The following is a 25,758-nucleotide window of genomic DNA, read 5'->3' on the forward strand; positions in this document are numbered from 1 at the left end:
AAGAAAAGGTTGAAATACAATGTAAAGGTTACTTGAAGTAGAGAAAGTCAGATATTGCAACTGATGGGGATTGAGAAAAAGGGATTAATTAAATAAGGTATCCAGGGAGCACTTGAGTGATTTGGTGAATAGTGTCATGTAAAGGTAATAAAGAACACTCAGGGGAGGGCTTCCAAGGTTAGTGGAAGTGAAGATAGTACATTTATTATGGAAATTCTGGGATTAAAGCTTTTGAGAAATATAAGGAGAATATTAGTCCTATAGAGAGTTGTAAATTTCCATGAAGTATAAAAACAGCTCAGATTGAATATTACTTAACAGCTTCAAAAGAGATATTAAAGTAAGAGTTAAGAAAATATTATAATTTAGGTATATTTTAAACTGATTACAATGTAAAGCTCTAGATGTTAAACAATAAAAAGTCTTATCGTCATGTTTCCTTCAGTCAATCAATAGGGACTTAGCCCAAAAGTTGTTTCTTTTTTCTTTTTTTTTTTTTTTTTTTTTGTCTCTAAGGATATTTAGTGTGAAAATGGAAACCAGCTGGGTAAAAATAATACAGACAAAACAAGACAAAACAAAAGATCCATTCCGTTACAAAAGTGGTATGTTTCTGAGTGTATGTTGGATAGCAGTGGTGGGTACAATAATCTGCTTACATTTTGAGGAGGGAAGATAAGAGTACTTGTATTTTTTCACAGGAATAAAAATATGAATTAAGCCGGGTGCAGTGGCATGCACCTGTGCTTGCAGCTACTCAGGAGGCAGAGACAGCAACATCACTGAGCCCAGGCATTCAAGGCTATAGTGTTTTATGATCTCGCCTATGAATAGCCACTGCACTCCAGTCTGGACGACATACCCACGTGGTGTCTCCAAAAAGAAATTTAAAATAATAGACATCATATTACATTTAGTAGGAAGGCACAGGGAGAAACTTAGTCTCTGAATGAATTTTAGGTTTTAAAAAATGAAATAGATTTTCCACCTTGTTTTCATAATTTTTAAAATCAAATGAAATTGAAGATGTTTCTTTTACTTCTAATTGCCAATCTAAAAACAACAAAAACAAGGTTAAGCCAGTTCCAGCTTTTCACAATATTCTATTGAATCAAAATCTTTTCTAGGATTTTTGAAAGAAAATGTGTTAAAATCAAATGTTGTATACAATGAAAGAAGGTGATTTTTCAAATGTGGCAGTTTGGCAAATCATGAGTCAATGGTAAGTGATTTAGGCAAAGTTTTAACTACGAAATATAAATACTTCTTTGTGTTTCACTATACTCATTCCCAAAAATCAATGGATGCTAACATGAAAACATGTGATTTGGTATACCTTTCGAAAGAGTAATTAAGGAAAGTTAAACAAAAAATTTTGAAATGTGTAGTAACCAAGTAAGGTATGTTTGCCTGTGAAAGCAGTTGCAGGGGTTGTACCCTGAAAAGCCACAAGGGTGGAGCTGCCCAAGTCCTTGGAAGCCCACTTCTTGTGGCAGTGTGGACTGAATGTGAAACATGCAGACAAAGGAGATTATTTTGGAGCTTTAAGATTTAATGACTACATTGTTGGGTTTTGAATTTGCATGGGGTCTGCAGCCCCTTTGTTTTACCCAATTTATCTCTGGGAATGGAAGCATTTACCCAATGCCTGTACTCCCATTGTATCTTAGAAGTACCTAACTTGTTTTTAATTTTACAGGCTCATAGGCAGAATTTTACAGACTCACAGACTCTGCCTTTTCTCAGATGGGATTTTGGATTTGGACTTTTGAGTTAAGGTTGGAATGAGTTAAGACTTTTGGAGACTGTTAGGAAGGCATGATTGTGTTTTGAAACGTGAGAAGAAAATGAGATTTAGGAGGCGACAGGGTCAGAATGATATGGTTTGACTTTGTGTCCCCACCCAAATCCCATGTTAACTGTATTTCCCAATGTTAGAACTGAGGCCTGGTGGGAGGTGATTAAATCATGAGAATAGTTTCTAATGATTTAGCACGAACCCTGTAGTACTGTGTTGTGATAGAGTTCTTAGGGGATCTACTTGTTTGGAAAGTATGTAGCACCTCCCCCTTCATTCTCTTTCTCCCCTACCACCATGTAAAGATGTGCTTATTCCTCCTTCACCCTTTGCCATGATTGTAAGTTTCCTGAGGCCTCCTCAGCCATGACTCCTGTAAGCCTGCAGAACTGTGAGTCAATTGAACCTCTTTACTTTATCAGTCAATTATCCAGTCTTAGGTTATTCTTTATAGTAGAGTGAGAATGAACTAATACACTCAGATTATTTCTAATTATGGTAAGCCAGGTGGGTGCCAAACTGCCTCTGTCCTTTTTAAATGCAGGGTGGGATCAAAAAGTAAAGTGACCTTAAAAGCAGCCCTAGAATTATGTAAGCTTCTGCATTAATTTTAAATTATCTTCATATTGTACTTCATTCTCTATCATCATTGAACATTTATTAAAATTAATTTAATACACATTTTAGATTTCATCTCATCTTTAGTCGGACATAATATTGAAGGCTGGTCTTCATTATGTCATCTTAGAAAAAAATATTCCATGCTTTGGAGCACATAGGCAAACAAAGACCAGTGTCTGCTTTCTCATAGGCATTTCATGAGGCCATATAAAGGGGCCACTTTAATTACAGAAAAAGTCACAGGCTGGAAGCATGAATAAAAACTAGTATATCGTAAAAAAATACAAGATATATTGCCATAAATACCAAATAAATAGATGAAGATATTTGGGCTCAATTTATAGTAATAAAGCGAAGGACTCCTTTTAAGTTGAAATCTAAATCACACACTGTAGTCTATGTGTATAGCGTTTACTATTATCTTGTAAAATTTTGAAATTATACATGAAGTGATGTAGTTTTGCTGTGTCCCCACCCAAATCTCATCTTGAGTTGTAGTTCCCATAATTGCCACATGTCATGGGAGAGACCCAGTGGGAAGTAATTGAATCATGGGGGCGGTAACCCCCATGCTGTTCTCATGATAGTGAGTGGGTTCTCACGAGATCTGACAGTTTTATAAGCTTTTCTCCATTTGCTCAGCACTTCTCTCTCCTGCTGCCATGTGAAGAAGGAGGAGTTTGTTTCACCTTCCACCATGATTATAAGTTTCCTGAGGCCCCCCAGCCCTGTGGAACTATGACTCAATTCTACCTTTTTTCTTTATAAATTACCCAGTCTTGGACAGTTCTTTATAGCAGCATGAGAATGCACTAAAATATAAAGCTTCATTCTGGTTTTTGGATTTATTATAGGCTTTATTTTGGAATAATATTTCAAGCTGACAAAAGAATTATAAATTGTTTTTCTATATTTTAATATTTTCTATCAGGATTTTAATGGACTTATGCTATCCAATAGACTTAAATTCATATACTTTGAGTATTTGTTTCTCTGTAATTTATATTTACAAATTAAATTTTTCAACAATAGGGAAACATTTACTCATTTTCAACAAGTTAAAAGTTGTGTATTGTAAATTTAAAACGTTTTATACTAAATATTGTAATTTGATTAAAATTTATTTGAATAGTTCACATACAGCAGATTATCTGAAAAGACTCCCTCCTGAAACATTAATTCTATTTATAATGTGGAAATTCAGACAAATAGAAAGTTTCCTCAATTATCTGTTAAGTCAGACTATTTTTGGCTACAAAAATTGGTAGCAACCGGTTAAACAGCTATTCCTTTCTGTAGGGGAGGAGCCCTAGCTGCACCATAGAGATTCATTTTGAGATGTAACCTCTTTCAAGAAGGAAGTGATTTTCTCTGTCAGATATAATGTGATTTAGTCCTTCCCTTGGTCACAATGTGACAAAGAAACATTACAGCATAACACATAGACACACAAAGAACACTCAAGTTGGAGAGATAAGCTTTTCTAAGGTTAAATGGAAAATCATCCAGTCAGCATTCAGCAAAGCATGCAGAAGAAAAGCAAGCTCACTAAAAACAAACAAACAAACAAAAACAAACAAACAAAGGAAAACAAAACAAAACCAAGAAACCATGAATTTATACAGCAGAACTTAAAGCAAACATTGAGCAATTTTATTATCAAAGGCTGAGTAGAGGCTAGAGGCATGACCTTCGCAGACCTCAAATTCAAATGTGCAGACAGGTAATATCATTTTCATATAACTGGATTTAATTTGTATCACAAATCCTCACTTCTGAGTAATAATAGAAACTCCAGTTTAATCACTTCCATGTAGACTTTGTCAAATTCAATTATTTTAATATATTAAACACTGTAAATTTGAGGATTCTGTATGCTCACTCTATCTCCCCTTCTTTCTCAAATTGATCCTTGTTCTGGGATATTTAATTAACATGCCCCGAGTTGGTGCCGTGCCAGTGGAGATGAGTATCTGGCTGGTGGACACACAGGACCCTATGCAACATTTCACCTAGGCAATCAATTCTGTGCGGGCTCCCTGTGGGCTTCCCTCCATGTTATCATAACTGAGCCATGGCCCACTTTGCCACCTTGTATTCAGCCCTTCCTGTCCTGGCCTCTGCTATCTATGTTCTCCTCTGCAGATTTTGGTGACATTTCAATGTCTGGTAATAATAAACTGTAAAGTTACCATTCTACAAATCATGTTAGTGAACTAGAGAACAGGTGAACTAGAGAAAAATGGTTGATCCTAAGACTGGGGCAAAAAATATGCAAGATGAACCTGGAGCATATTGTGGTGCCACACATGAAAGAAGTTCTCAAAAATAAAAAGGAGCACAGGGGCCAATGAGAGAGTTCCCAATGGTGAAAGAAGGAATACTTTCAGCAAAAAATAGACTGGTATTAGATTATAACTTAAAGTATAAAATACAAGTTCATGAGTCCATACTGACAAAGATACACAATTTAATAAAGAAATAAATGGGGAAGACAGACAAATCTTTCATGAATAATAATTCCAATTAATTTATATAGATACTCTGTACTCAAGGACATGGAGCATTGACTCTTCATTTTGTAAGTGTGGGCTGTGCATAGTGACTTCCTTCCGAGGACTATGTATGGAAAGGAGAAAAAGGAGTGGCTGGCATGGAGAAAGCGACAGACACCACCCCAGCCAGGTGAGCAAGGTTAACATCAACAGTGATGTCACGCTAGTTCTTCTGATATGATGTGATGAAATGGCATTTCATCTCTGTTGCTTTGCTTCCAAACACATATCTGCCAGACTTACCATAAAAAGAACAAAAACAACATATAAATTCCAGTTGAAGGGGCATCCTACAAAATAGCTGGCCAGTACTCCTCAGAGTTTTCAAGATCATCAAGGTAAAACAAGAAAAGTTTGGAAAACCATCACAGCTCAAAGATTTTAAGGAGACGTGAAGAATAAATGGAATTTGGTGTCCTGGATATGATCCGGGAACAGGAGAAGGACATTAGGTTAACACCTAAGGAATTCCGAATAAACTGTGGTTTTAAGTTAGAAACAATGCTTCAATATTGTTTCATTAATTGCAACAATTGTACTCTAGTAATGTAAGATATCAATAGTAGGGGAAACTTGGTGTGGGGTATATGGTAACTCAGTACTGTTTTCACAAAATCTTTCTTTCCTTCCTTCCTTCCCTCCCTCCCTCCTTCCTTTGTTGCCCAGGCTGGAGTGCAGTGGTGTGATCTCAGCTCATGCAACCTCTGCCTCCCAGGTTCACGCCATTCTCCTGCCTCAGCCTCCCAAGTTAGAGTAACTGGGATGACAGGTGCCCACCACCACGCCCAACTCATTTTTGTATTTTTAGTAGAGACAGGGTTTCACCATGTTGGCCAGGCTGGTCTCAAACTCCTGACCTCAAGTGATCAGCCATCCTTGGCCTCCCAAAGTGCCAGGGTTACAGGCATGAGCCACCATGCCAGTGATTTTCTGTAAATTAAAAATTGTTCTCAAAAAGTTTATTTTTTTTTTAAGAAAGGAATGAAAGAAGGAAGAGAGGAAGACACGAAAACAGGAGGGAAGGAAAACTCCTGACTGATTTTGAAACCAAGCCACTTTTTTTGTTAACACTGCAGAGTTTCCGATACAGACCTCTTGTAGTTGGTGATTTGTCACAACTTGGTCATGTTATGGGCCCCAAGGGGATGTTTCTTATTTCCTGGGTTTGCTGATTATATTATTCATGGAGTTCTTCTGTCTGTTTTGGGCATGGAGATCTGTGTTCTACTGCTTTCACTGTCTTCCTAGAATCACTAGTACTCTTAGTTATGCCTTCAAACATACTTATGTGTTTTAAATAAACATTTACAACATTTTATTAAGACAGTATCTAGCGCTCTCATGTGATGATGTGGTTTTACTGTGTAACTGTTCCTTATCAGAGCTCGTGGACAATCATTCTCAGGAGTTTTAAAGATCAAATTGCTTTATATTTTCATACCATGCCTTGTCTCCTTGCTCATTACCAAATTTATTTTGCAGTCTAATAAAATGGTATACTAGATTTTTGTAAATGTTATTCTAAGATGTTTCAGTTGTTCACATTATATTTTCAAAGTAAAGATATTCTTACACTAAAACTGAAACATATTCATGTTAATCACAATTGTATACTCCTTTATAAATCTTTATGTTTTCAATTTCATAAAGTTGTCGTGTTAACACAATTTAAAAGTCTTTGGTATGGCAGGATTTAATTAGATTTCATGTCACTCAGTAAAACTAGAAATTTAATTCAAATGTAAATCATAGCAAGATGGGAATATGAGAAATGAAAGAGCATCTGCTGAGATTTTGGACTTTGTACTTTACATTATTTTCATTTTGTTGTGTTTGTTTGAGTTTTTTTTTTTTTTTTTTTTTTTTTTTTTTTTTTTGGCTAGGGCCTTGGATTCTGTAGGCTAGAATGGAACTAGAAGTCAAAAAGTTTTTGCTAGAAAATAATCCCATTGTGCTCTCTGGTTCTCTTTATCCAAGTGAGAACATCACATATTTTGGGAACATATGCTTCAGGAACACACACATACACACATAAAAGCAAAAGAAAACAAAAAAGCATAAAACTTTTTATTATGAATATTTTAGCATGTATGCAAAATCAAATGAACCTTTGGCATCTTATGTTCATTGAACTCTATTTTCCTATTGCCATGACTAGTGAAATGAATAAAAGCAAATAGCTGTTTAAAATCTAGTCCATCTTATACATATAATAGAATTTTCTACTAAGTGCTCAAGTTGATTGGGGGAATTTCAGGGCCAACTCTGCTTCCATCTACTATAAACAAAGAAACAGATTTCCAACAAATAATTTAGCCCTGGGTTTCCCCTGACCTTGCTGTGTGCTCTATGAACTACTATCTGCCTACTTCAGTTGTGATGTGAGCAGAACCACCTCACTACACACACACAAACTCCCTCATCATTCAGGAAAGCCAGTCCCCTAGACATATATCTTTGTGTGTAAAGGCAGCTTGTGAAACAGAAATATTAGAATACACACAGATAAAAAGTGAACAAAAATTGGTGGTTCTTCATCATTTTGAATATCTTTGGTAGCATCTAAGAAATGTGATGTCACTATAAACTTTACTGAAGACCGGTGTCAAACAATTGCATAAAAAAGTGAAATAAAATCATTTGTTCTTCAATGTAATCCACTAAACAATTTCTGCAAATGAAGTAAGACTGTGCTCTAGATAAATAAGCCTTCTGTTATAGAATTAATAGGTTTCAAACTAATTTCTTTTTTTCTCAAAAATGGTTTCAGAATTGAAATAGATTAGGTTTTTCCCTTAGACTCTTCAGGATAACAATCAAGAGTAAACATATATTTACAGTTTTTTTTCATATAAAAATGATTTGTATCAAATGATTTGCTGAATTTTCTTCCCTAGGCCTGTGTCTATAATGAAACCCAGGCATTCTGAATTACATTTCGCATAGCACATATATTATTCTGTCAGTCTTCCACATTATTATTGAGAAATATCTATATTTCTTTTCTCCAGTGTATGAATCTGAAAACCTAGAAATGACTGGGTGTTTTTTTGGGCAGACTGACAACAGCCAAGGCCTTGAGTGATTAGGGGGTGGGTTGCCGTTGCTGGCTGAGCTTGTGCCCAGGCATGAGATATGAACCACGTGCACAGAGAGAGTGCTACTGAAGGGTAACCTAGTGGCAGCATCCAGAGTGTGTCCAGCAGTAATGCTTTCAAATACTCTGTTGTATCCTCACGTCCCAGTGACCACTCACGGTTTCATTATGATAGTATCATTTGTGCACTTACAATGATATGGTACCAACTGATGGCATCCATACAAATTCTAGGACCATAACAACACCATCTTTTTGAAATATCCCCAGAAAAACATATTTTGAGCCTTTTCCACTTCCCCACTAATTTGGATTCCCTGTTAATGTGAAGACATAACAATGCTTTTGAAAATTAATATTAATGATTTTCTTCTCAAAGTCATTTATTTAACTGAGAGTTTTTGGCAAAGGGCTTTTTAGTAAATCTGAACAGCATTTTTAAACTTAGAAAACTGGCAGATGGCACATCATTTCTCTTCCACCCACAATCACTCAGAAGCAAAACTAGTTTCAGTGCACAGTTCTTATGTACACAATATATCTGTACGACACAAGTGGCAATTTCAGTATAGCTCAAGGGATTCAACATGAATTCTTATGGAAGAACTGAGGGTTCTCATTTGACCACAAAAACTCTAGCTAGGCTTGCAGTTAACCCTGCTTAAAACAAAAGGTTAATGTACTCTTTTATATAATGTGGAGAAAACAAATGTTTCAAGGGACAATACACAATATAACATTATGAGTGAATTAACATTACAAGGAATAATTACACTATGTACACAAATGTTTCTTACTAATTTTCATATGTATATTATATATATATATGACTAGTGATCATTTATATCATTCTTCTCAGTAGTAGCAAAACAATTTGATTTTTTTATTCACATAATTGAGCCAGCTAGAGATAATTTACACATTTTCTAAACAACTTCACCACTGAAAAATATGAAAAATATACATGAATTTAAAAGGTAAAATTCAGCCTGAATGTTACTAATGGTTCAAAATCAGTACACTGTTTACTTACCTGATGTTCAAGCTTTTTCTCTCTTTTAAGAATTAGTATAGTATAGTGGCACAAGTAATATCAAACCTGTGATTTTCTATACAACTCTGACCTCTCTGACATGCCCATGAGACTTTCCCTAACATTATATTTCAAACTGATAATTTGCAGGTTAACTAGAATCTGGGATATAGAAATTCATATATTTTTAGAAAAATATATGATATAATATATCATATATAATGGTACTTTTTTTGGGGGGGGGCAATTTGGCACATATGTTAAAGTGTTTAACCTAATAAATATTTGACATAGAAATTCCACTTCTAGTGATGTCTCAAACAAAAATATTTGCAAGTGAACACAAAGAAGTAAAGCTAAATCTCTCCAGTGTAGTACTGGTAACAACAGAAAACTGGTAAACATTATCCAGAGATGTGTGGTTAAATAATAAACATGGAACCTTAATCCTAAGGAATACTGAACACCTCTTCAAAGGTAAGGTGTGTAGCTATATGTGTACTAGCCAGGAACGTTCTCTAATACATATAATTAGTGGGGAAAAAGTCATAATACTGAATTTCATACCATTCACTTCCACATTCACTTCCAAATATTGCATAGATTAATTCATGGAAGAATTCATAGATGTACAACCCTCTATTAACAGTAATTAACTTAGGGATGTAATTTTTAAATGAGATGAAAAAAATGCATTCCACTTTTACTTCATTCTCTAATTTATTTAGATATATTTATCTTTTTTTAAAAAGAATTCATGTGCTATTATTTTTATGTCAACATAAATCACAATGTTACATAAGTATAACCCTTTCCTTTTTAACATATTGCAGTTGGTGGTGTGAAGAAAACTGGCATTCTTTTTAATTAAAGTGGCACACATCTGTAATCCCAGCTACTTGGGAGGCTAAGCACGAGAAGAATTACTTGAACCCAGGAGGTGGAGGTTGCAGTAAGCAAAGATCATGCCACTGCACTCCAGCCTGGGTGACAGAGAGAGACTGCATCTCAGAAATAAATAAATAAATAAATAAATAATAAATATAATATATTAATATATAAATATAAATATGTATATATAATCTCTATGTACACATACATTTTTGTCTGCTTCATTCATTGGCAGTTATTCAAAGAGTGTATTTAATTATTTCTTGACTTTTCATTTTTTTAATTTTTTATTGTGGCTCTTAATATGAACTATCTGTGTGAATGCACAAGTCTACTTTAAAAGCGTCTAGTTCTGGATAGAATGTTTTATTAATATAACATATTTAAGAACAAGGTGGTTTATAGCATTATTCAGGTTTTCTATATTCTACTAATTGTATATGTTCTGTTTGTCCTTTCAGTTCTATCAATTTTTGCTTCAAGCATTTTGACACTCTTATGGCAGATGTATACACATTCAGGATTTTGTGTTCTCATGGAGAATTGACCCCTTCATCATAATGCAATTTAGTGATTATTTTTCTGGCAATATTGCTTGCTCTCAATATACACTGTGTTACTATAACTACTCAACGTTCTTTTGGATAAGTGCTTGCAATGTGTATCTTTGACATCCATTTACTTTATGTACACATTTTAAGTGCATTTTTGAAGAGAGTATATTGTTTGTTTATTGTTAGGTTATGTTTTATATCCAGACAACATGTGCCTTTAAATTTGAGGGTTTAGACAATCTACATTACATGTGATCATTTATATGGTTGGATTAAATTCCAAACCTTACTAGCTGGTTTGTGTCTGTTTCATTTGATTGTCTGCCATTTTTCTACTTTATTTCAGGCTAAAGAAGCTATTTTATCCTCTTTATTTATTTATTACTTATACCTCCTTTGTAATGGTTTATTGTTGCCCTAACATTTGCAATGTACACTTTTACTTAAACAGATTTTATTATTAAATAATAGTATACTGCTTTATGTGTAGAAAAGCTATACAAAAAACATTCCCAATTTCTCACTTTCATTCTTTGAACTATTGTTGGACTATTGTGCTGTTTATACCTACATAGGCTAAAAAACACGCAAGGCATATCTACAATTTGTTTCCTTTGAACCGTAGTCTTTTAGAGCCATTAACAATTTTAAAAAACTTTATTTTTACTTTCATTCATTCCATTTCTAGCACTCTTTCTTGTTATGTATATATCCAAAATTTCTGTCTGGCATTATATTCTTCGTATTTGAAAAAATTCTTTAAAATTTATGTACTGTGGCTCTGGTAGAATGAATTATTTTAATGCTTAATTTTCTGAGAAAGTTGTTACATCTTCCTTATGTTTGAAAGTTATTTTGCTAGGTACAGATACCTACATTTGTGGATTTTAAACAATACACCAATTAAAGACCTTGCTTCACTATCTACATATTTCTGATGAAAAGGCTGATGTATGTATTTCCTCGGGTCCTATCTGTATTATAATGTTTTCTTTTGCTCTAGCTGCCTTAATTTTTTTTTTCATTTTTCTTTGCTTATTGGAATTTTCAATATGATATACTTATATATTTCTGTGTGTGTACACATCTCTGCCTTTATGTCAGTTGACATTCTGTGAGCTTTGTGAATTGTGTCTGCCATTAATTTTAGAAAATTTGTATTTCCTTTCTTCAAATATTGATTTTTTTTCTCTCTTCTTCTGGAATTCCTATTATATGTATATTACATCATTTGATCCCCACTTCTAAGTCCCACCCACCACCCAGCTCATGAATGCCCTGTTCTATTTTTTTTTTTTTTCTATTTGTGCTTCAGATTTATTTTTTACCAACTTATTCCAAGTTCACAGATTATTTCCTTGCTGAACTCATTGAAGTAATTATTTCTGTCAGTTGAGTTTTCACTTTTAGCATTTCCATTTGACTTTCCTTGTACCTCTCACTTCTCTGCCACCATTACCCATTTTCCTTTTTATGCTGTCCACCTTTTTCACTAGAGCCCTTAACAAAATATTCTTTGTCATCTTAACTTCTGTAACATCTGGGCTTTTCTTTTTATCTGGTTCTGTTGATTTCTTTGTCTGTTAGCAAAGTGTTTTTGTTTTACTGTTTATTTTTATCTCACTTTTTCATATATCTTGCAATTTGTTGTCTTTTTTAGGACAGTACATACTGAGGTAAGTAGATTTTATGTCTGAAATTTTGCACATTTTTCTCATGCTAGGTTTTAGAGGTGGGGTTCAGAAGGATTTGTATTTGAGCTTATTTTTGGTCTATTGTTAGATTTTCTCTATGCACTGTGCCTAAGAGGATATCTCTCCACAGTGTGTTCATTCTCTCAGGAATGTTCCATTGGTGGTTGGTGTTTGAAGTTTGGTAGCATGCGGGTGAGAAGTCAATGCTTTTTCCATATCTGTACATACCAAGTGGAAACCAAAAGTCTTAACAGCTCACTTTAAGCTTGTACCATCTAAGGCCCACGTTTTGTTTCGTTTTGTTTTTTGTTTTTTCTTTTCTGGAAAATGCTTTGAGTCCATAAATGTGGACTGGGACAGATGCAGTTCTACAAAAGAGGTAGATACTCTGAATGTATGAAGCGCATGTTCATGTAGTTTCTTGTCTCTTCTGGACCTGCTCAGGGGCATCATCAAGGAAATACATTCATCATAAAATGGTTTGCAGCTACATAAGCCTCACCATTTGACTTAGGCAACTTAAGTTGTGTAGCCACATAAGAACTGTTTGTGGATATTTTGTCTCTACCAAGGCTCGATAAGAAGCCAGCATTTTTTTTTCTTTGTTCCCCAAACAGAGTGAATTTCTTGGAACTGGTTGCTCCAGAATCATAAGGGGGGTTTTCTCAACCTCCAGTTTGTCTTGGTAGAAATTCTGGCCACATCTTTCCACGTCGCTGTTACTTCTCACTCATCTTATTCAGTGAATCATATGGCCCAGTGGCAGAGCACTTTCCATGTCACCCTTAATGCAGATCACTTAGGCTCTGGGATACATATAAAACTGGCAGCCTTAAGATATGTCATTGGTAGTAAAGCGGTTTCCCTAAATACTCCATATTTTGTCCTTAAACTTACTTACACAACTGAGCATATTTACATTTTGTTAGTGGAGGAGGTATGAAATGCAACAATGTGTTCCTCAGCTCATAGCAGATGTTCATAATGCTGCAAATCATTAGACCTTTAAAATCTTTTCTAACATAAAAGTAGCCTGACAGGGGAATGGCCTGAACCTGGGAGGCGGAACTTGCAGTGAGCCGAGATCGCACCACTGCACTCCAGGCTAAGTGACAAAGCAAGATTCTGTCTCAAAAAAAAAAAAAAAAAAAAAAAGTAGCCTGAGTGTTCACCGGGTTTATCTCCAACCTTCCAGTATGCATATGCCTCATGATGACATTTACATCACTTGTGTGCACTGAAATCTGTGTTTCAATGTGCTGTCCTGCCCTGTTGACTCTTTTATGGACAGAGCACAGGAGATTTTAAAGAGTAAGACAGTAAAACAAAATATGTATAATTGTCACTGTCCCTCCCATGTAAAGAAGTCATGCTTTTCATCTTTTTATTCATTGAGGATTGAGAAGAAAGCTTTCTTAAAATCACTGGCACATGATAATTCCCAGGGGCCAGGTTAATCTTATCGTTTAAACATACCATATTGAGAACAGTGGCTGCAATTGGGGCAAAGATATGATTAAATATATGACACTACACTGGCATCTGCCATAGGTATGGCAGATGTCCTTCTGGTTTCTGCAGAGAACAGACAAGGTGAGTTGAATGCAGATGTAGTGAGGCCACTCCTACTGCATCCTTCAGATGTATGATAGTGGTGTTTATCTCTATAATTCCTCTTGGAGTCAGTGGGTGTTTTTGATTCTAATTAATTTTCCTGGCTAGAAGTGATGGGGAAATTTCAGGGGCTCCCACTTAACATTTCCTATCACAACAGTCACACTTCCGGTTTTGGGGAATCAATGTGAAACTTCTGTCACTTGCTCAGTCCATGCAATTCATCTAAAATTGCTATAGATACATTATTTTGTTTCAAAAACCTAAGGCTCTCTGCTATGGTTAGCAGTTGATGACTTTGTGTCTCTCCATTGAATGTTACAATCTGTTACACACACTTTGGAAATCATCAGAACTACTTACACGTGATGGCCAAGTTATTACTTCCACTGAAGCTTGAATGAGCCAGAAGAAAACCTCTTTGCTTTGAGGTTTATTTAAAATTTTGAGCCTGTTGAAGGAGTCAGAATAGCATAACCAAATTTGTGATGCATTTTCACAGTATTGGATGAAGCTTAAAGAACATTTTACATGTTTCTTAGAAGCAGTGAGTGCAAGGCAGGATAATGTGGCTTTTATTTTGCAGGGGATACATTGATATACCTCCAAAGCATGGGCCAGCAGAAGCTTCACTAAGGATAGAGCCCCTGTATTTTGGGGGACATTATCTCATCTCATGGCACAGACCTATCTCAACAAATCATCTTGAGTGACTGCTACTTCCTGCTCCCCAGTACTCATTAGCTTGTTGATATCAGTAGGCTGGATCAGTGTGATGTTCCCTAGGATAGTGAGACAGACAAGCTCTTTGCAGACTGATTTGTAGCATAGAGCTGAAGAAGGCAATTAGCCTTGAGAAAGACTCCCCTTCATTGTTGTATGCAGTTTTCTTAGGACAGAAAAATATATTAAGAAATCAACAGCTACACAGGAGGGTAGAAGATCATGATTTTTAAAGGAAAAATACCATATATGGGATGTGGCATCAATCAAAGTACTAACTGTTTATAATTATCTAATATTAATCTATGTTTACAAGCAGGCGAGTTAAAAGTGGATATTATAAGACTGACTATAATATATTTTCAAATCATTGAGGGTGGTTTTTATCTCTGTGATTCTCCTTGAAGGTGTAATTTTCTTTTTATCTGTATTTTTAGAACATCATGCAGGCTAGAGTGTCTGCTTGCCTTCCTACAATAATAGTTTCTTTTTTAAAGGTACAGTTTTCAGGAGTCAATTCTAGAATTTCTTTTTGTTCTATGCTATCTGTTGAAATTACACACTAAGGGGGCCGGGCGCGGTGGCTCAAGCCTGTAATCCCAGCACTTTGGGAGGCCGAGATGGGCGGATCACGAGGTCAGGAGATCGAGACCATCCTGGCTAACACAGTGAAACCCCGTCTCTACTAAAAATACAAAAACTTAGCCGGGCGAGGTGGCAGGCGCCTGTAGTCCCAGCTACTCGGGAGGCTGAGGCAGGAGAATGGCGTGAACCCGGGAGGCAGAGCTTGCAGTGATCCGGCCACTGCACTCCAGCCTGGGTGACAGAGCCAGATTCCGTCTCAAAAAAAAAAAAAGAAATTACACACTAAGTCTAAATTTCAATGTGTAAACTCAAATCAACAATCTCGTTGATCATACGACAGCCAAAAGACTGTCCTTTGACCATAAGACCAGAGTAACCCCTGACCAGAAGACCAGAGTAACATCTTTCCTATGAGATAACTTCAGTTTAGGGTCAGTGTTCACTAATCTCTGAAGTGCATAGGATATTTTCATTTTCTAATGTTCAGTTTCCATACTAATAGCCAAGATATTGGCATCTAGTTACTCAGTGTGCTCTGTATCTTTGAGATTAACTGAAGTCATAGTTTTAAGAATATACCTCTTACTTACTCTTATTTAGGTCAATCTGGCACCCACTTAGTTTTTGGTTTTGATATTGCTATCACATGTAAGTAGAACTTGACAGGTTGTCTATACATTTTCATACTGGAGACATCGATGACTAACCCCAGATAACCTTTAATTCAAATCACTTCAATGATACCATGGCCAAAAAACCTATGTGGAAATAATGACCATAGGGCCAATAATAGTGGATGCTGCTACTTAGGCTCTGTTTCTCAGCAGTCTTATAGATGCAGTGTAAAGTCAAACAGATTTATTCTCAAGCAAGAGACTTGGAAGGAGGTGGTATTCCAAAAGGAATTGAGTTTCATTTCTTCGGGTAGAATGTATTACTCTTTATGCTATTGAAAAATGTAGTAAATAAACTTGGTACAGGTTCTAGGTTTTACATGTGAGACTGAAGAGTTGACAAACATATAGGCCATATTTGCTGAGTCTTCCTTATAATCACTATTTAGTACAGGTAAATTGTTTTGTATTTGTGAATGTGTGATGTGGTGGTAACTTCTAGAGCCCAGTGTCTGGTTCTTCTCTCCTTTCAGGCACTTGAGAGTACAATGTCTAGCCTCTTTGAGTTAAGCAGGGCTTTGGAGTACAGTTCTAGCCTATGGGCTTTGAGTGACACATAACGTTTCCTGAAGTACTTCATTGTAGGAGAATTATTGCCTCACTGGGACAACCCCTGAAGCCTTCTGTTGAAACGGTGGCATTTTCAGAAGGTAGAGTCTGCATTAGCTTATTATCTTCTGTCATGAGCAGAAGCCCTGCTCTGCCTTGAAAGCATAATGAGCCAGACAAAAAAGTGTCTGAAATTTTGTACTATATTTTATCATAGCATAGCCTGACCACCCTAGTTAATAGAGAATTGAGGTTAATTGGTAGCCATCTGCAGAAAATCATGCTAGATCAATAAGGTAAAACTGAATTTTAAATGAATTAATGGGAGGCCAGGTAACAAGATCGAGAAAGGTTATGAATTGTGGAAATTCCAGAGGGCTTTGCACATAGAAGCCAAAACCCCTTATAACACTAACAGTCTGAATGTACACTATATTAAAAGTAATAAAGTACTGTTTCTTTACTTCTTGAAATATTCTTTCACAATGCTTTTCACGGAGTTTGGAATAAAATATCAGACTGTTTTGTCTTTCTTGGCTTCTTGAAGGTGGCAGGACTTACTTTCCCAACAACATAAAAATTGGAATGAGGTGGATGATTATTTAAAAGAAAATAGCATGTTATTAGAAAGAAAGAACTGACAGATGCTTGGGGGCTGGGGGTGGGTGAAATTCAACAAAAGTCCACAATATACAGTCTGTGTTCGGAAATTGGGAATAGATGACTTCAATGCCATCAGCACAGAATGGTGCACATATGGCATTAGGCATGAACTTGCTAAATTCAATGTAAAGAGATTTCTCTAATATATTTAAAAAAATTTTCTTCAGTAGAGAATGTTGTTAACGGTATTTATGACATTTTTTAAATGGTATTAATTAGATTAGCAGAACAATAAACTACTTCCAAGATAATTTCTTTTAAAGATGATTCTAATTTTATAGGTTTATTTTCTCTTCAAGATTTCTTATTATTGCAAGCATTTACATTTTCATTGGTCAATTGAATAAAAGTAAAATATCCATTTTAGAATTCATGGGTGCAATAATATCAAAGTACGCAGTGGTGTACTTTGATAAGGCCCAGATATTGAATGCCATCGTTATTAAAATATTTTCTTACTTGTTTTCTCCATGTTATATTTCAAGAGGGCTAGTGTTCCTGCTAATCATTATATATTGAAGTTGTTTGCCTTTGTCTTATGCGTTTCTCACTATTTTTATATCTCTCACTTTATTATAGGTTTACAACAGGAAAAACTGAAACACTGAAAGTAGATGGAATAAATTTTAAAAAATATTCTCTAAGTTTCTTGTTTCAATATTTAATACTCAAAATATAATGCAAACTACCTCATAAAACTATGAGCATATGACATCAGAAATAAAGTAACTTGGCCGGGCGCGGTGGCTCAAGCCTGTAATCCCAGCACTTTGGGAGGCCCGAAGCGGGTGGATCCAGGTCAGGAGGTCGAGAGACCATCCTGGCTAACATGGTGAAACCCGTCTCTACAAAATACAAAAACTAGCGGGCGTGGTGGCGCCTGTAGTCCCAGCTACTCGGGAGGCTGAGGCAGAGAAGAATAAAGCGTGAGAACCTGGGAGGCCGAGGAGCTTGCAGTGAGCGAGATAAGCCACTGCACTCAGCCTGGGTGACACAACCACCGAACTCCGTCTCAAAAAAAAAAAAAAAAAAAAAAAAAAAAAAGAAATAAAAATGCTTAATTGAGTGGATTCACAGTGCTTTATAAGATATCTAAATAGACAAGTCACTCTTTCACAACGAGTGCGGAGTTTTATTTTGTTCTACGGAGGAGGGGACTCGTATTCTAATGTAACTTCTAAAATCATTTGGACCTTACCAAAATATTTCCTAAATTTAAAAATCTGTAAGATGAGCCCTAATTTTTCTAATTTTGCATATATGGTTTAGAGTTATAGATGTTATTTATTTATATTGAATTTGATTAATTATTACCCATTGTGCAAACAAGATGGCAAATAATTAGAAAATTTGCAAGATAGATCTGATTCCTGAAGAAACTAATAAATAACAAATAAAAAGATTGTATTAATCGTAATTGGACTAACGGAGAAAAATGTATTGAATATGTCTTTAAAATTATACTACTGCATTTTGTTCTGGCCTCTAGAACACTATACAAAGTTTACATGACTAATAAGAATCTACTGACGAGAAGCGACAACTATAGGAAAATTATATTGCAGGTTCGTTTGAAGTCTATGAAGTTTCTGAGAAATGGATCTTGTCTTACACTTACAGGTTACTTACTTAGACTTAACACCTTAGAGGCATTGTTTACATTAATCTAGTATGGTTAGGCCTGTTATAAAATAGGTGTCCCCTCTCTATGGTAGCTAAATGTACAATGTGCTGATTTCTATAGTAATACGCTAATTTAAAAACTATTACTTAGCTTTAATTTACATTCTATTAAATTATGTTTCTTGAGAATACAGAATATTGCACCATTGTTATTTTTTAGCTGTCATTTTGTTCCCTACAGTCTTGGTCTTATCCATTATATGGCATTAGGTTTACAATTTTAAACTCATACTTTATTGTGCATATATTAAGTTGCCAACAATAATAAAAGCGTTCTTTTCAGGCCTGAATTACTAGAAATCTCCTGAAATATATATATATATTTTAAGTATATAGCATGTTGTTTTTCTACCAATTATGTAGAGTTTTGGGTTTTTTTGTTTTGTTTTTGTTTTTGTTTGAGAAGGAATCTTGCTCTGTAGCCCAGGCTGGAGTGCAGTGGCGTGATCTCGGCTCACTGCAAGCTCTGCCTCCTGGGTTCACACCTTTCTCCTGCCTCAGTCTCCCAAGTAGCAGGGACTACAGGCACCCGCCACCACGCCCAGCTAATTTTTTGTATTTTTAGTAGAGATGGGGTTTCACCGTGTTAGCCAGAATGGTCTCAAACTCCTGACCGCGTGATCCGCCCACTTTGGCCTCCCGAAGTGCTGGGATTACAGGCGTGAACCACCACGACCAACCTTATCCAGTTTTAACATCTCTTACTCCCTTCAAATTTCACTTTTACCTGTTTGTGATGCGGTCAAAATTATATATTTAGTATATGCTTGGATATTTCATATAAATGTAATCATGATACTTTCTCATTCTATTTTTTTACAAATCTGTTATTTGTCATTATTTGTGTAGTCCTTCTGTGTAGTTATGCAAGCATGCATACAGTCTAACACACATTCAGACATACTCACATAGATACACATATGCACAAACATAATCTAAGCCCTCATATTTCCTAAGCAAATATTTATTCCCTAAAATTGCACATTTGGTTACCTCCTTTTTTTTAGTTTTTTTTTTTTTTTTTTTTTTTTTTTTTTTTTTTTTTTTTTTTTTTAGTTTGAGACTCTGTTGCACAGGCTGGAGTGCAGTGGCACAATCATAGCTTTCTTTAACCTCTAACTTTGGAGCTCAAGTGATCCTCCCACCTCAACCTCCAGAGTAGCTATGACTACAAGCACAGGCCACCAAGCCTGGAAAATTTAACACAATTTTTTTTTTTTTTTTGTAGATATAGGATCTCTCCCTGTGGTGCCTAGGTTGGTTTAAAACTCTTGTCCTGAAGCGATCCTCCCACCTTGAGTTCCCAAAGCAAGGTAACACTTTTTTCTTATATAATAGGCAAAGTTGGGCAAAAGAGCCAGTGATTTGGCTGAAATAGACTTTCCAACCATGTCCTACTAAGTTTTCAAAAAAATATATAACATCTTCCAGCTAAACATGCTCAAATTGTATTGCATTTTGTACTCTGTGAAAGATTGTCACTACCACCTTAAATGTGATTTTTTTCTGTATATAGTAAAAGAGTAATCAGATTTTTTAAAAGTTCAGTTATGTTTACTATTTCCCCATTGAACAAAGTGTTCCTTATTCCTTAGATTAATTTACATTTAGTCTCGCCACTATGACTACTTAGCTTCTCATCCTCTCTGTTGAAATACTTCAATTCGACAAATATTGAATGAACAGGCTTACTATGAAAAACAATTACTATTCTACGTGTTAGTATACTGGACAATAAATATGCATATAAATGTCTGCTGAGAGGGTACATATGCTGTGTAAATAAATAGAGTAAATTAAGGGGTATTTGAAAGGCAGAGGTCTTGTTGGGTAAAATTTTAATTGAAGTGGTCAGAGTTGGACTTAGTGAAAAGGTCAAACCTGAACAAGAACTTGATATGAGAGCCACTAGTAAAGCAGTGTTTTTCTATAGGAAATTTGATAAAAATTGATAATGTTATCTACCTTAATATCCCAAGCCTTTTATGATACATTTCAAATTATTTTGACCTGCACAAAAAATTATTTATGACCAGGTTCATGGTAGCACATCTTTTGCCTTTTCTGTGCAACGCCCCTATTGACTGTTACTTGGATGTCAAACGCTATTGTAAACCTCTGTACCTGGCTAGAAGCTTTCTCATTTGTTCAGGAACACTCTGCACTCTCACTAAGTCTTCATTAGGAGAACTCCTATACATCTATGAATGCGCTCAGGTCTTTGGAAAGACATCCTTCGTTTGACAATCTAAATTTTCCTCTGAACCATCATGATTCAATCCAAGTGTCCATCTTGGAGCTTATTATATGGCATAGTAATTACAAAATACTTTAATCGCTTATCTTCCTCACTGAACTGTGAGTTCTTTTTTGTTTGTTTGTTTGTTTGACATGGAGTCTTGCGCTGTCGCCCAGGCGGGAGTGCAGTGGCACAATCTGGGCTTACTGCAAGCTCTGCCTCCCGGGTTCACGCCAATCTCCCGCTTCAGCCTCCCAAGTAGCTGGAACTACAGGCGCCCACCACCACAACCTGCTATCTTTTTTTTTGTATTTTTAGTAGAAACATGGTTACACCGTGTTAGGCAGGATAGTCTTGATCTTCTGACCTCATGATCCGCCTGCCTCGGTCTTCCAAAGTGCTGGGATTACAGGTGTGAGCCACGGTGCCCGGCCAAACTGTGAATTCTTTTAAGGCAAAAAGTATGTTTTCATTTTCATAGTTCCAATGTTTCTTCATGTCTTTCTCAATAAATCCCAATTACATTCTTTGGCATGTCTTTCACATCCAAAAACTGTTTAATGTTTCCGTAATATTTTATTTCCTTCCATGGTTTAGCAATCATCTCGGGTATGGTACACAATACAACATTGCTGGTAGTTCCATTAACTTCCTGAATTTTACCTTATTTTTACTCAATCAAATTATTTTTCAATCAAATTTATTTTAATAATCTGTTGACTATTAACTAGTCAACTGACTTACAAAAAATATCTCTTTTTATTCCAGTATTTAAAATCACACTCTCGAACTGGTCCATATTGTCAAAATTCTATTTTTTTCTTATCCCTATATAAGAAAACAGTTACCTCAAACCGCATTAAGTTAATGCATAAGTCAATTAATAAATTGATACTACACATTCAGATGATCATCCTAATTGGGTGTCCTATATTCTACATTTCTCCATCTACCTTTATTCCCTCTATATAACAAAATATTATTACATTCTTTCCTGAACTCTTTGTTTAGTTTTGTAGTGTGGAGGATTATATTATCCATAAAAAAGCTAAAGGAGGAAAAAATGTCTGGGTATCATATCGGTATATGTGTGTGCATGTTGTAGAGATTTTAAATTGAGTTTGAAGGACACACAAAATGAATCAACTCACATATGTCATTGAACAGGTCATTTATGGTACAAAATCCAAAGTCACTTCTACTGAAATCCTGTGTGGTTCTCTCCGTAATTCCAGTTATAAGTTCAAGTTAATGCCTTTGTTTGCAATGCCCCTGGATATTATTACTTGAATAAATATTTAAGTTTGAGTTCAACTATTATTTACCGTGTCATCCTACTTGAAGTATTTAATACACACACACACACACGCACACACACACACAATATTTAAAAATATCATTATTTATCATTGATTTTTAAATGATTTCCTAAAACGAATACTTTAATTACCTTTCTGCTCTCCTCCGTCTTTCCTGTCAGGGTATCAGTGTCTAGTTTGGTTATATAAGTGGTTAAAATTCATATGGACTGTTCCAAGGTGTTACATTACCATGTGGAGTTGGACCAATTGCTACTACTTCCGTAATTAATATAGCAATGTGATGCAGAGTTGCTTTCTTATTCTTTTCGTAAAAGCCCATTTTGAAGAGATTTATAGTTTCATACTGGAAGTGAATTTATTTCCATAGATGCAAGAGTTCTGCTGCTGCTTTTGACAGTGAATACAGATGACTCGTATCCAACTTACTAACCAAATGCAAGCTTGCTTATATGTCATAGATGACATTACTGTTCAAAGATGAAAGCAAAATTGATGGTTGGGTACTAAGTGATGAGGTACATAATCCACTTACCAAGAAAGATATTTAAATTTGAGACACATTAAATGGATTTTACTTCAAAGCCATCAATTGGGTATATATTAATTCAATTTTGGTGCATCACTTCTAAAACTAACAGTTTTTTTTTTTTTCCCCAAAACAATAAGCTTTAACACTATGTTATTATATAAACAACCAAAAGTGGGTTACTGAAGTTCTCTAAAGAGCTCTCAAAACTTGAAAAAAAAAAAAAAAAAAAAAAAAGATAAACTAATTACATTCCACAGCAAGTTTTATAAATAATTTTAGTTTAAAAATATCTAAAATAAATATTTATTTTCAGTTCCAAGGTTAGATGCAAAGTATGAATATATAATTGAGATGTCCTTATCACTGTAATTACTTCTATAGTTCTATGAAAGGAGGACTGTCTTGTAGAAATAATTTCATAATTAATGTGTTTTATTATTTTGAAAAAGAAATAGTACACTATTTATTGTATGATTTGAGGCTGATAGATTTTATTTATGAAAGAAAATATCTTGAAGTTCATACACGGAAGTGTTCTAATAAAGGTCAGAATCTTAATAGATCAAAAACCATGAAGAAATCTTTGCCAGTCTAAAACAAGAAGATATCAGATCAAAAAAGAAAAGCAAAGTTCAGGACAAAGCAGAGAATTGTCATCAAAGGTGGGAGGAATATAAAGACATCAGTCCCAAGGGAGGTGAAAGTCAGGGACAAATGAATGGAAAGAGAGTTGAAGTGGTATGTTAAAATAAAAATAATGTATATTTGCAGAAAGTTAGGTGAAATACACCTACAAAACAAAAAGTTGTTATAACAGATAGATTTAAAAATGGAAATTTTATTTTAAAATAATCAATCCTCTGAATAGCAAAATGGAGAGTTTATAGGAAAAATCAGTGAACTAGTGAATGGAGGTTCAAGAATATCTACCAAAATATAACAAAAATAATTTATAATATAAAAATAAGTAGGCATAGGGAATAAAGGGAGAAATCCCCAAATTGTATGAAATAATTTCCAGAATAAAGTGAAGAGAGATTGTGTGGGATGTAAAATATGGAAAATTTAGGACTGTTAAATTGTGATTTTTCAATATTAGAGCACACTGATGTCTGAATCAGAAACTTTAACAGCAACATCTATTTATACACATGGCATTGGGATTTCTGAGCATTAGGGAAAAAGTATAAAATTCCAAAAGGTGGTAGAGAAAGAAGGGGGAAAAAAAAAGAGAAAACGGACTGAGAGAAATACATAAAAATAGGATAGTTATACTGACACAATATTTTCTATAAGCAACATTAGATGCAAGAGAATTTCAGCTCAATAACTACAGAATACAAGAAAAACTCTTATACTGAGAATATAAAATAATATATTTAGCTCAGCTCTAATTTTGTTATGAAACTGACAAAGATATTTTCAGTCATATAATATTTAAATATTTTAGGCATTAGGCTCATAACACAAGAGCTATAAATATTTATTTCTATAAAAAATACAGGGTTTTTTAGGCAATGGGATACAGAAAGCAGTGGAAAACAGACATCAGTGTATGTTTATGTTTGCTCAATAAAAAAGTAGTTTATTATAACTGTGTAGTTAAAACTGCAGGTGTTAGAACCTTGATAGTTGTTGAGTATAGTCTCAGTAAAACAGATTAAGATGCTTAATAGGGATGTTTAGTTGACAGTATACATTTTTTTTTAAATAAAGGCTAAATACAAAATTGTAATATTAAGGCAACCAGTTAACAAATATGAATAGAAGATATTATTCTCCAACTAATGGAGTTCAAAAGTAACAAACAAATGACTAAATAAAACAATCAGACAAACAAACAAAAAAGCAGTGTATGAGACAAATAAATGCAAGGCAAATTGAAGAAGTAGAAAAATATTATAAATAAAAATCAGGGATAATTACAATAGTAACGATAATCATAATTCAAAGATGGAAATTAAGAAAGTATAAGAAAAATCATGTATTCTGTACAAAAAAGAAAAAAAATTAAATGATACAGGAATGTGAGAATAAACATCACAGAATAAATATATAAAGATAAGGGAGAGAACTGGCAAATAAACAATCATGTAACAGACAACATCCTATCTTGTGAAAGAAATTGAAAAGATGCAAGAATGTCGATAAAAAGAACAATTCACCAAGATGACATAGCAGTCATGAATGCATATCTACCCAATATAATAGCTTTAAATATGTAATAGAAAAAGCCAAAAAATTAAAATATTTGTTGAAGACTGATATTATACCCCCAGAAATCAAGATATAAGGTGGAAAAAAAGAGTATGCAATGTTTAAATACTACAATTATGAAAATAGCCCAAAGAGCTATAATGCTCTATACCCAGTAAAAAGAGATTAAATATTTTTTCAAGCAAAAATCATGCATTTACCATATAATTATTTATGTTTTCATAAATAAATCACTATAAACTTTCAAAAAAATCTATAATGAAAACCATTTTTTAATAAAATAATCATTTTTTAACCTCTATGATAAAATTAATTGAGGAAATAATAAAACACTTTCCCTAAGCCCATACAAAACTATTTCTGAATAATTCTTCATTAGATGAAACACTAAAACTAAATGAACATAGCTTTTCACTGAAATGATCACAAATGATAATTACATTAACATAAATAAAACATAAAGTATAAAATGTTACAGAATAAACAGAAATTTAATAACAGAAATAGTTCATCAAATAAATTAGAGTAAACTAAATTAAAAATTAGACAGTAATATGAAAATACAGATTCAAATATACATATTTATGTGACTTAAGTGGAAAAATTTTCTAAAGCTTATCAAAAAACAAAATTGGCTCCAGGAATTATACAAAAATCTTAATAAACCAAAAATAAATGGAAACACTTAAGAATGAAGAATGTAGCTGTTGTAAAATC

The sequence above is a fragment of the Papio anubis genome, chromosome 5, assembly GCF_008728515.1.
Source record: "Papio anubis isolate 15944 chromosome 5, Panubis1.0, whole genome shotgun sequence".
In the NCBI taxonomy this organism is placed as follows: Eukaryota; Metazoa; Chordata; class Mammalia; order Primates; family Cercopithecidae; genus Papio; species Papio anubis.